The sequence below is a fragment of the Tympanuchus pallidicinctus genome, unplaced genomic scaffold (genome assembly GCF_026119805.1).
Source record: "Tympanuchus pallidicinctus isolate F22 unplaced genomic scaffold, pur_lepc_1.0 scaffold14, whole genome shotgun sequence".
NCBI classification, from domain to species: Eukaryota; Metazoa; Chordata; class Aves; order Galliformes; family Phasianidae; genus Tympanuchus; species Tympanuchus pallidicinctus.
The window spans coordinates 14127630-14140106 of record NW_026294659.1 but is presented as its reverse complement, the minus strand read 5'-3'; the positions used below and the strand labels follow the sequence as shown (position 1 = coordinate 14140106).

General features: G+C 37.1%; 1 protein-coding gene across 5 annotated transcripts in view; it reads right to left on the bottom strand.

Annotated features, from left to right (window-relative positions):
- The window catches only part of ERG (ETS transcription factor ERG), a 129554-nt gene that overhangs the window by 33920 nt on the left and 83157 nt on the right, over nt 1-12477 (bottom strand). The window lies entirely within an intron of this gene.

Below are 12477 nucleotides of genomic sequence, written 5' to 3'. Positions count from 1 at the left end.
GGAAGGACAACATGCCTCATACCTGACACCTGCTAACAGCAGAGGAGAGGCACATACATACTCATCTAAATGCTTGGGAATAGCAACAGGGAGGTGGGATAGAGAGAGCAGGGAAAATAGTTCTGGCCCCTCACATCTCAGATATGGATGTGGAGGGCCAGATCTAATTGTGGGTGTCAGCTGACATCAGCACAACATGGCCAGAATATGAGACTTGCTGATTCATTGGGAGCTCCTCTTCCTTCCTCTGGGACTGAGGCCAATTCCTACCTGGATGGGATGCCAAGACACAGCTGGGTGTGAATTATATAGGAGAAAGCAGGTACAGATTGCAAATATAGGATATGATTCCACTCTGTATACTACATACTAAAAGGCATTTTAAAATAGTAGGCATCAAACATTGTATAATAGATACATTTCTTACCATTACCACACAAGTGAAATGAAGCAATTTTATTCTTGTTCCTGTTTGACCTGAGGCCATCCAATGTAAGTAAATTTAGGAATACTTAGGATAGTCACAAGTGTAAACTAAAGCATGTGGTGTTGCTATTTATTGACATTACTGGTGACTGTAAATATTGTCTGTTGTAAGGATACGTGTTATATTGCACAAAAAAAGGAAAGTGCACACAGTTTAACTTTCTGAGGACAGTGAACATCGAAAGTATGAACCCAATTAATAAGGATTATGTGAATATCTAAAAAACTATGTCAAAAAAACAAGACAAACATAAATGAAGCCAGGAAAAGGACTCAGACGTAACACTTCAGGGAAAAATGTCTTGCTATATACAAAGTGAATTTCAATTTCAAAAGCCAGATAGAGTTGTGCTCTGATTTTACAGTACTCTGTACTCCATCCTTTTAGCTATCACTTAGGGTATGATGACTGCTCTGAAAAGGCCCTGTAGGAATAACTGAGTTTCTGCCAACTTTGGGTGCCATTGGGTTTGTTACTATGTGACATCTCCTTAATGCATTTCCTATGATAGTGAGAATTTCTGATGTTTTTCTTCAAGTTCTCTCTGATCTTTGCTGGCAGTCTTGAAGGACACTAGGACAGGTAATACCTCGCCCTTGTGCACATTAAAGAAGGCTGTCTTGGTCAACTGAGCTTTTGCATAATGTTGAAGTGCCTGCATAGCTAGAGAGTATGGTCTAAATTAGAATTAGCCTTACTTCCTCCTTAACTATCTTTTTGCTCTTCTTGCACATTGAGATAGATATTTCACTGTGGGAAGCACAGTAACTGTATTTAGCGTCAGTTCTGCTGCTCCTCCTGTCAGCCAGGATGCAGATGATCATGCCTACTGACCTCTCATGTAAATGCAGTCAAGCCCTGTAAATTTACCAGCAAGAGCAATGGGGTGGCATATGTGGTCCTTGCACATCCCTATACACAGGGAGAAGTTTTCTGCAACGCATGAATTGGAGCTGTGCTTTGAAGGTTGTTAACTGCTGACTTCTTACCTCCTAGTGATTTTAAAAAGTGAAGATGTCTGGCCTAGGAATTTCTGAATTCACCGATCTTGCAAGACACAGTGATGCTGAAAATTACAGGTTAATAAAACCTTATATAACCTCACATACTGTGGCAAAGCATAGAAATAGCATCATGAAACACTTCTCAACTATATAAGAATGTATGACAACTGACATAATTCCATATTCCAAAAAAAACAGATAAAAAATAAAATTCAGCTGCTCCTGATATGCATCATTTCATCTGGTCCATCCTTCATTTCTCTTTACTAATTAAATCCTTCAAGTCTTAACCCTAGATAAGCCAAAAAATGAAGACTAGCAGCAAACTAGTGTACCAAATGGATGATAAGAGGCAGAATGGATATTTCATTCTTAAATACAGGGACTTAGAAATGCATTTTCTGCTGTAATCCTAAATGCTAATGCCTGGATCAAATATAATATCAACTTGTCAGCCTTTATCATCATGAAGAACAGCTGCATAATCTGGACATAAATAAACACAGATATATATAAACATAGATAAATAAAGACAATAATACTATTTTTGGTGAAGGAATTTTATATATGGATGCCAATTTATTTCTAGTAAATGCTCTTCATTAAACATTTGCATGTTAATCTCTTTTTTTTTTTTTTTTCTCATTCATAACTAATACTGTTACTGGAACAGTTTGGCAACATCAAGCAGTAAGTGGGATAAAGCAAAACAGTTACAAAACAGATTCATCATAAAGCTCTTTTTGATCTTGCCAAGTTCTGCACCTTTATGGGAATGATTTCACTACTGGATGGGGCAGATGTCATTAATCTCATGACATCTCAGAAATGTAGTCTTGTCTTTCACCTCTAGTAATCAGTTTCTGGGGTAATGTGATATGAAGAAATCCACGCAGACTGCTTGTAGTTGCAGGTGGGGAGGACTTCCACGAAAGTCTGTGAAGTAGAACCACTTCTAATGCTATCTGAAGTCAATATTGGACACAGATTTTCTTTGCTTCATCTTTCTTTCTCCAAATACTTCCTCTCATGACAACACTAGCAGAACATGAAAATCTGTTCCTTCACTAAGACTTTTTTTTTTAATCCCTTGTATTATACAAAACCTTCTCTGCCAGACTGCATAAATGATAAAAGAACAAAATATCTTTATTTAGTTTTGACTTACAGTTCACTGATAAGTGAAAAAAAAAAAATAACAGACTGACAAATCTGTAAAACAATAGGTAGAGCAACGCCTTTAAAGTAGGCATGAAGTCATTAGGACAAAGGTGTTTACTTAATCAAATACAAGATTACTTGGCCTAAAAGCACGAAGTTACAGGAAACGTGATTGAAGTAGTTCCCATCAAGAGAAGTATATGCAAACTGATTGTTCTTTATACACAATGTCAGGAGCTAAGGGCAAAGATATATATATATTTTTTCCTAGAGTTTGATCAAAATTAAGGAATGGTTAAAGGAGATAATGAGGTGTGCAAAGGAGATAATGAAGTTTATCTGCTAACGATAAGAGTTACAGTGGAAAAAATACTGCAAGATTTTAAACAGAATTTGAAGAACATTCTAACATGGCAGTGCTTTTTCTCAAGTTAATTCTCACTAGGAAACATGCCTGCTTGTGCATGAAAAACATTTCTGTACCTTCATGCTATAAAGTATGCTTTCATTTTAGAAATGAACATTTGCATTCATTGTATGGCAGTCATATCTCCATGAAGCACAGCCACTGTATATGTGCGTATATGTATGACTATCTAAGAATATTCAGTCGATCCCTATTAGTATTATTAGAATATTAGATCATTTCTATGCTCAATGCCTATGCAAAAATCTATCAAGTAACTTGGCTGCTCAAAAAAATGCTTTAAGGACATTGGAAATCAAGAACTTACTGCCCAGCACTGTTGAAATCAAAGCACACCACTATGTTTGAGAATATTGGCCACAAAACAGCAGGATCTTGGCCTGCACAGTACTTCACAGTTAGAGGATGATGCTCGATGAGTCACAAATATAAAGCCAACCACTTTGTCCACTGAGAGATGCTGCAGATAGTAAAAAGGCATTTCCTCCTTGTGTAGCCATCTCTCCCATGCTCCAAAATGCAACTGTTAGCCCTGACTGCGAGGGACTTGCAGTAATGCTGCAATCAAGAACTTTAGATCTTCAGTATGTCTGTGCACATTTATAGTTTTTTTTTGTTTGTTTCTTTGTTTTTACACTGATTTTGTAATATTTCTCCTCATTAATAGAAGCAACTTCTACTTTCTCTAATCTGATTTCACGGTCATGCACGTGTAAACAAAGTCACAACCCTCTCAGACACAGGCTGTTTCCTTGTGTTGGATATCCACAGCTGGTCAGAAAAAATGAATTCTCCCATCAGTGAAGAATTCTGACTGATATTGGAATTTCATTTTAAATTAGACAAAAAGCTGTTATATGAAAACTTACACCAAAAAGTTTATTGAAAGGATGGATACTAATGTATAGATGTGTGCTTTGCAGATGTTAAAACACTCTAATATAAAATTGTAAATACAAAGCTCTTGTTACAGATACTTCTCATATACTAATTGTACAATTGAAAGAAATGATCAATGTGGGAAGGTTTATCAAAATATTTATCAGAAGAAGATGCTTCAGTGTTATTGAAATGATTAGCTTCACCGCTTTCCCAGAAAATTCCAATCAAGTTTCTGCTAAACATTTACATTTGGAAGGACCTGTATTTTCTAAAGAAAGACTGTTTTGATTAAGATCATGTAATTAACATTATTAAGTATTTCCATGCCTGGTTGCACTCTGTATTCTTTGTATATTTGATAATATTTGTCATTAAAATGAATTGTAACACAATCATAACTGAAAAAGGGAACAAGTGAAAGTGTGCAAGACAGCGCATGGTATGCACCTTGGCATAATCACCCCAAACTACACCAGCTTGCTCAGACATTCACTAATCTTGCTTGCTATTCTTCTGTTCTACCACAGACTATGTCTTCTGATGCTCTAGGAGGCTGTTTATCTGGAGTGAAAGCCTAATTTCAAACAGGCGAGGAATGTCATTTCCATCTTGGAATAGATATCACATGGGAAGCTGGACACCAGGATCTTGCAGAGCAGTGGGCGATCATCCAGCCTGAAACTTCACTGCACTTCACTCATGTCTGAAACAGGCATCACTGCATGATAAAGCAAGCTGTGGCTGAACTGCTAAAGGACACCTAGAATAAATTTGCAGCCTTGCTTCAAGGTCAATTGTTTGAGCCTCTGATTCATTGCATCAAGCAATAATCAGTGAAACAAAAGACAAATGATTGATGTTTTAGTCTTGCTATAGCTTATTAATCTTGATGCTCTTACTGCTCTGTTTTGAGTGTTTGCCTAAGAACTGGCTTTGAGAGATATTCAATATGGTGTGTGGAACATACTGGAAAAGGTTACTACTTAAAATGCAGTCACCTGAGTCAGAAATTGCAGCACACATCTGGAATACGTTTTCCTTCTAAATCTCTAAGTCCTGGATTCATTAGATCAGACAAAAATCCACATATTATATTCATGAGAGAGTTCAGAAACAACAGAAAGCCTTGGCAAGTACAAGATAAGAAAGACAGATGTTGTCCTCACCTCCACCCATCAGAATCTTATTGCAGCTCAGTTAACATCCTCCACTTATTTGCAATGAGCTCTTGGATAGTCTGGAGTAATCCAACCACAGGCTAGGTGCTGCCACTATCTGGTATCTTCACCTCTCAATGAGACAAATATAAAGAATGTTTGGAAGCAAAGGAAAGACACTGCTGCATTCCCACTTGAAAAAAAGGAATAAGCAAGCATTCATCAAAATGATGATATGAACTTGCAGGCTAGATTTATTTCTGGGAAATAAATCTTACACAGATGTGTAAGGAGTGACTGTGCAGCCCTCTTTGTGTAAATCATTCTCCTGGCTTCACTAGAACTAACAATGTGAACAAAGCCATCATGGCTAAGCCCAAAAGTTTAATGCTTTTTGTATTAATGAACAAATTTTGAGATGTTATAAACTCAAATGTAGAGTGTAGTGCTTTCTCATGTTTTTGAATATACAGATTGTCATTCCTAAATATCAGCAAACTCTATTTTTGCCATCAGCTTTCTTCATTGGGCAATATTTGTAGCACAAACCATTCACATCCTGGTCTCCAAGTGATTCATAAAACAAGAAAGAATTACTGCTCCACTACTGCTGGTGGGAAAGCTCTGGTAAAAATGACAAAAAGTTGTCTTGCTTTAGAAGATACATCTTTCTCATGTGAAGCTCAATGCCATATTTGGTACATCCCTACACCCCTTATGGAAAAATTAACATACCAAGTAGACTTGATGAATCATTACCCTTCAGAGATCAGGAATAATCTATAAGCATCTCATTTAAAGAGTTGCCATTTCACAATCAATTATTTTACCTTCCATTTTAATCTGAAAGTAAAGAGCAAACACATAGTTTAACCACAAAACAAGAGTAAATAAATGGAAACAGGAAGCTATTTCATACAAATCATACATACATTTCATACACACCATGGATACTATACCATCAAAGCAGAACAGGGGGCTTGTTCTAATACAGTGATGAAAGTCTCCACCCTGCACCTAGTTTAGTGCACATACAACATCTGAGTGCCTTCAAACCAACATCCCAGCAGGGTCAGTCTTGAGGAAGCAACACCAGTCCTCACAGTGAAGAACAGCACCAGGCCTCTAAGTGAAAGCTGACTTCAAAATTCACAAGATAGTATCAAAAAGCTTAGGGAATGAAGCAAACCATCTGATGCTATACAGCAAGTACAGCAGTTCTTTTTATTCCTCTGCAGAACAATATTGCAGAACTTGAAAAGTGATGGTACTAGATTGATAATTTTGATGTTCAAGAACCTGGTGCTGCAGCTTGCAAATGGTTTAGTCCCACGTTAATGCTGTCAGAACTGTTTGGTGGTTTGAGATCCATGACTTTGTATTCTGTTGCTACAAGGACAAACACATTCTCTATGCAAAAACAACTGCTGAACAGTGGTCAGAGTACAAAAATTACTCCCCATACAAAAGAGTTCACATATCAGACCTGAAATACTTCAGACAAAAAAGAAAATGCTCATTCCTTTCTTATTCCAGCGGCCTATGTGCATCCTAGGCACCAGCATAGTAATTGAACATATGTGGATATCAAACAGTGGATGTGTGTACTGAGTGGTGCATTTCAGCATCAGTGATGGCAACGTGAAAAACATAACCATGTTCCAGATGGCCATGAACAGCTGTCACACAAGGAAATGAAGAGTGTTTCAATCAGCTCATCAGCATGAATCAGCGGATTATGACCAAAGAACTGTGTATGGAGCTGAATGTCAGTGAATTGGAGATGATGATGGCAATGTTGGAATATCACAAAGTTTGCACCAGCTGACAAGGTGACTACTATGAATACTCACACAGGAGCAGAAACACTGCATGTAAGTTTGTCAGGATGTATTGAACCAATATTTGTAAAGTAATAGGCTGAAAGTGATAGAATTCTGATTCACATCATTACCAGTGAAAAAATGTCATGTCATCACTATGAGCTGGATTTGACTCTTTGGATAGCCCTTGATAGCCCTTGGAGCGATGACATGAAAAGTTGCCTACAAAGAACAAGATCAAGATACAGACCTCAGTGATTAAAGTGATGTGCACTGTCTTTTGGAATGAGAAAAAGGTGATCCTCCTGGATTTCCTGGAACCTGGACAAACCATCAATTCTGACCACTGCACTGTGACACTGACTAAGCTGAAGGCTCAAACTTTGAGTTAGGTTGGAGAAGAAGAAACTTTTCTCTTGCAACACAATAACACCAGGCCCCATAAACCTGTTTGAAGACAGTAGAGCATGTGGCTAGTCTTGACTGGACTGTCCTAGCACACTTATCACATAGTCTAGACTTGACACTTTCTGGCTTCCCCTTGTTTGGGACAATGAAAAATGGACCGTGTGGGCAACATTTTCCTTCCAACACCATCATAGCAGCTGTGAAAGAATGGGTCACCTCCACTGGTGCAGATTCTTATGAGAGCAGCATACAAGCTCTTGCTCATTGCTAGTGAAAATGCATGACTAATGGCAACAACTATTTGGTTTGCAGCTGAGAATTTGCTGTATTAAACAGTGTTACTGTGTTCTTTATATCTACTATAGTTTCCATGGAGGCATTACTTTCTGAGCAACCTATTCCTCAATGTATTTCTCAATGATTATGTGAACCTTAATTCATCAGTGCTAAAAACACAATTGCATCCTGCAGATTGTATACTGTATTCACACATTTAAAAAATTGCAGCTTTGTATGCTTTTTTTAGCACTTCCATCCTTGCAAAGAGCTTTAACACTGAGGTTTGAATAACTATGTTTTTTTCAGCCAATACAATAGACTTTTCTCCCTTTTCATCTTGATAGTATTGTCAATTACGAACTCCGAAAACTTTACGTTTTTTCCTCCTTAAGCTTGGTTGTTAACTTGTAAGGCTCCAAAGTGGCTATAATTCTGTGAAAACTTACATATAAATCTCGTTTTCATTTCTGCCTCAGCACAGTGTTTAGCCTGTTGCCTCTACTCTGGTTTTCTGGTAGACTTTCTTGATGTGAAGAAGCAGGCAAACTTCTGCTTCGTTAAAACAAAACAAACAAAAAAGTAACCATAAACATCTGTTTTGTTTTGTTTTGTTTTGTCTTTCTCATAAATCTTTAATGCAAGAAGTTTTTTGGCAAAACAGGTGGCAAATTTGTGAAATGGCCCAAAAATCCAGTGGGAAGTGTTGCATGCAACACCTGCTATGACCATTGGTCAATAGACCAGAATGATAAAGTGGAAGAGTCTTGGGCCAAAATATCTACATAAAACAAGACACCGATTCCATTCCAGACAACCTGTCCTACCTTTTCTGTGTTTCCTATTTGTACCTTTGGCATCACAGGCAGCCCTCATAGTATGAATTTTGGATTAATATCTTGAAGAATTACTGTGTGTCTATCAGAGACAGTCATGTGTCTGAACTAAAGGCGTTGCTTAAACACAGTAACTGCCCTGGTACTCTGGTTTTCACAACTTTACTCAGAAAACTCTTAGAATAAAAATACCATTTTTTACTTTTTTTTTTTTTTCTGCCTTATACAAATATCTCTCTGGTGTTATGACAAGATGGTAGTATTTGCAGCTCTTTTTCCTACCACTTAGCCAAAACTACAAAATTATATATTGCATTTATACTAAGTTTAATATTTATTAACTGTGGTGGGTTGATATATTTGTATATATAATTATATATGGCCATCATATATACAAACAAAAGCTTCTGTATACAATTATTAGATAACTCCATCCTCAGTCTATGAATCATCATCATCATCATCATCATCATCATCATCTAGGATTCAAAATACTTTTCTTGAAGGTGTATTGCATACCACAGACCACCAGGAAAGTGATGAGAAATACCTTACAAATAAGGTACTGATGAATGAATTAAACAGTAGGGACAAAACTGAAAAGGGCATCCAAATTAGTTTCCTTTCTGACAAACCTTTGTTTTTTGTGAATGCCTAGTGACACTGGGGAAATAACACTTGGATGAGGGCCATGAGCTGAACACCAATGTTGCAGGCGACCCATCCCTTTCCCACAGTCCACTTTTGTACTTTGCTCATCCACATGCGCATGTGTGTACTTGCATGCACAGTGAGCAAGTCACGCACTTTATGGTTAGAAAAATTGCCAGTAACTCCCAGTATAACATAAGCTATCTCAAACAAACAAACAAACAAACAAACAAACAAACAGAAAACAACAACAACAAAACACCTGGGAGAAATCAAAAGGGTGTCCACTGGGCATATCATCAGTTAAATCTGGCCAGAGCTCTCAGATCAGCAGCCAGACACAGTGACCAGCCAGGAGAGAGGCTGGAGGGACTGTTCACCAGTGCCCTTGATGGCTACTCCTGCAGCCCAAGGACCCCTGCAGCTGAGGGCCCTCTCACCTGCTGCTTTACCCTGTGAAGGTTTCGGATGCTCCCCTGTGCTCCTTTTCATACACATTTGAAATTCTGACCTTCTTATTTAGAGAACAGTCCTCACATTCAGCGTCTACTGAAGTAATGTCCCTGCTTGATAGCTTCTGCAAAAAAATACCACTTAAGTGACCTTTACTTATAATAATGCTTTCATTTACTTCCAAATGTATTTGATACATTTGGATATGATATTTTTGACTGACTTTTCCCCACTAGAAAAATGAAATTAAAATGCGAATTGCTATCATTTTTTAAGAAGCTACTATATCAAGAGTTTTCTCCACTTCTGCACTGTAACAGAGAAATCCTTTGCTTACATTAGCTTCCCTTCCTTTTCCACAGCCACATTTTATCCTGGATCTTCTGGGTATGTGGTGAATATACACATTTCTGTGCCTTTCATAGTACTCATTGTACTCCCCATTTTAATAGCATATGGAGTATTGCCCAGATGGGTAATCTTTCTAAATTCAGAATGAACTTTTCAAGTATGCCCAGTGAGTATATAAAATATGGCTTCCCGTCATGATAACCTTTATAGAGTATAGCCTAACATACCTTCCTATAATTGTTTATAATGAATATATTGGTTCATAATTCAGTACATATTATTTTAGTCATTTGCCACAAAACATGACTAATGAAATTAATATGGGGTTGAATGTCACAGTATTAAGACACTTCTACACTTGCAAAGACTAACACAGGAAAGTACTTAGCAAAATAATGACAAAGTTAAGCATGTGCTTAGATTTAAGCATATTCAACCTGCTTTGCTGAACTAGTATAAAGTAGGATATTGTCATTTTAGCTTAAGAACTATGAGTTCACTCAAGGAGACTGGTATGGTTAATTGAAGTCATTACGGCTCTTAAGTAATTTGATTATAAAGAAAATTGCCAATACAAAAGTAGAACATTTAATAATTATTTTCAAAAAAATCTTTTCCTTTTCCTTTTCCTTTTCCTTTTCCTTTTCCTTTTCCTTTTCCTTTTCCTTTTCCTTTTCCTTTTCCTTTTCCTTTTCCTTTTCCTTTTCCTTTATTCTTTTTCTTCCTTTCTCTCTCTCTCTCTCTCTCTTTTTTTTTTTTTTTTTTTTTTTAAGGATTGCTATCACATAGTCGTAACCTCTAACTTCACTCATGTCTCCATGATGATGTTTTTTGCCCCATCAGGCATGCAGAAGAAACAGATTATTTTAAATTGTACGTGCGAAGAAGAAAAGGAAAATGTATGTAGCAATATCTGATTTGGCAACAAAAAAAAAAATATTGTTTATTTTTTTCCCTGTAGCAGCATCTTTTCTAAGTTAGCAATTGCTAGCACTATTCCTCATACTAAAACAATTGCCATTCAGTTCTTATATTGACTTCAGTTTTCTATGACACCAACATTAGCTCCAAAAAAACTGAAAAGACCACCTGCTGCCACTAATGAGAAGTAAACTAAGAAAGTCAACTCCAGTGAAAACAATATAAAATGTAGAACACTGAACTACACATTCAGTACAGCAAGAGGAAATATCAAGATGCTTTCCTTTATACCTCACTAATAAAACGAGGTGTCTAATAAGCATTACTACAAGAAATGGAGATGTTTAGAGGAAAACTTAGGCTATGCTAAAGGAAAAGATCTGAATTTACTTTTTTTTTTTTTTGACTGTACTGAAGAATGACCCCAAAAATATCTCCATATGCTCTACAGTATACCTTCAAATATACAAACAAGAGAGGTATGCAGGCTGTTACTCTTTTATTGTTTCCCCAAACAAACCCATTTCCTATAAGCTGCTCCCGTATCTTTTGTGTCACATCCAGTTTCCCAGAAAAACAGCAGGAAAATAAAGTGTGAACTCAAAACAACCCGTTTCCAAAGAACAATGTACCATACCAAGGAGAGTGAGAGTTGGAAAGGGAAGGGCTGGAGAGAGAAGAGAGGGAGAAAAGCTGTTTTGACGCTGCCAGGGGACTTGAAGATAAAAAGGAAGGAGGAACTTCTAAAAGTCTCAGAGGGGAAGAGTTGTGTAACTGTAAATATGCAATAGGCATGTTGCCAACTATTTCAAAGGATTTGAGGTTTCAAAATTGTCCAGAAGGCTAACTGATTTGCACTTTGGGTTTTGAGCTTCCAGGAACACCTTTGTATGTCTGAGAGCCAGAAACTACCATCTCCTTTTATAGACTACTCAAGCCATACTTAGTCACATTTTCAAGCTGAATCAGTAAGGAATGTAAACAGATACCATTTATGCTTCCCTGCAATCCAATAAAAAAGAAAGTATGGACTATATAAGGCAAAATGGTACATGTCAGTCTATATGAAGAGAAAACCAGAAAATCATGTTGATTAAGTTCCTGGCTGACCTGAATAATCTTCAAAGTTCCTCGCATTCAGTAAACCAAGAAAACCCCTACATTAAACTCCCACAGGTACAATATCTATCACTCATCAAGACACATGATAAAAGCCAATGATAAATGTCACCATTGGCATTTTAAAATCCTGGTTCAGTATACGGTTTGTCATGGATGTAAGAGCAGAAAGAAGGACTAAAAGTAAGGAAAGAATTATTTTTGTCTTCTTGTCCATGACAATTATGCTAGAAAGAAAAAACTGTGCAATCAGCAGGAAAACTGGATCACATTTCTCCAGGTCATGAATCTGACTGGTTCTCAAATCATTGGGAAGAGAGACACTGCTTTTACAGGGTTTTTTTGTTTTTTTTTTCTCTTTCTTTCTTTAGCCAGTAAAAGATGCAGAAATACAGAGTTTCCAATCACCTACAATCCATAACACTGCCATATGTCAGCAAGATCTTATCATAGATAGGACAAGAAGGGGAGGTTCAGGTTAGGGGAAAGTTCTTCACTGACAGGGCAGTGAGGTGTTAGCA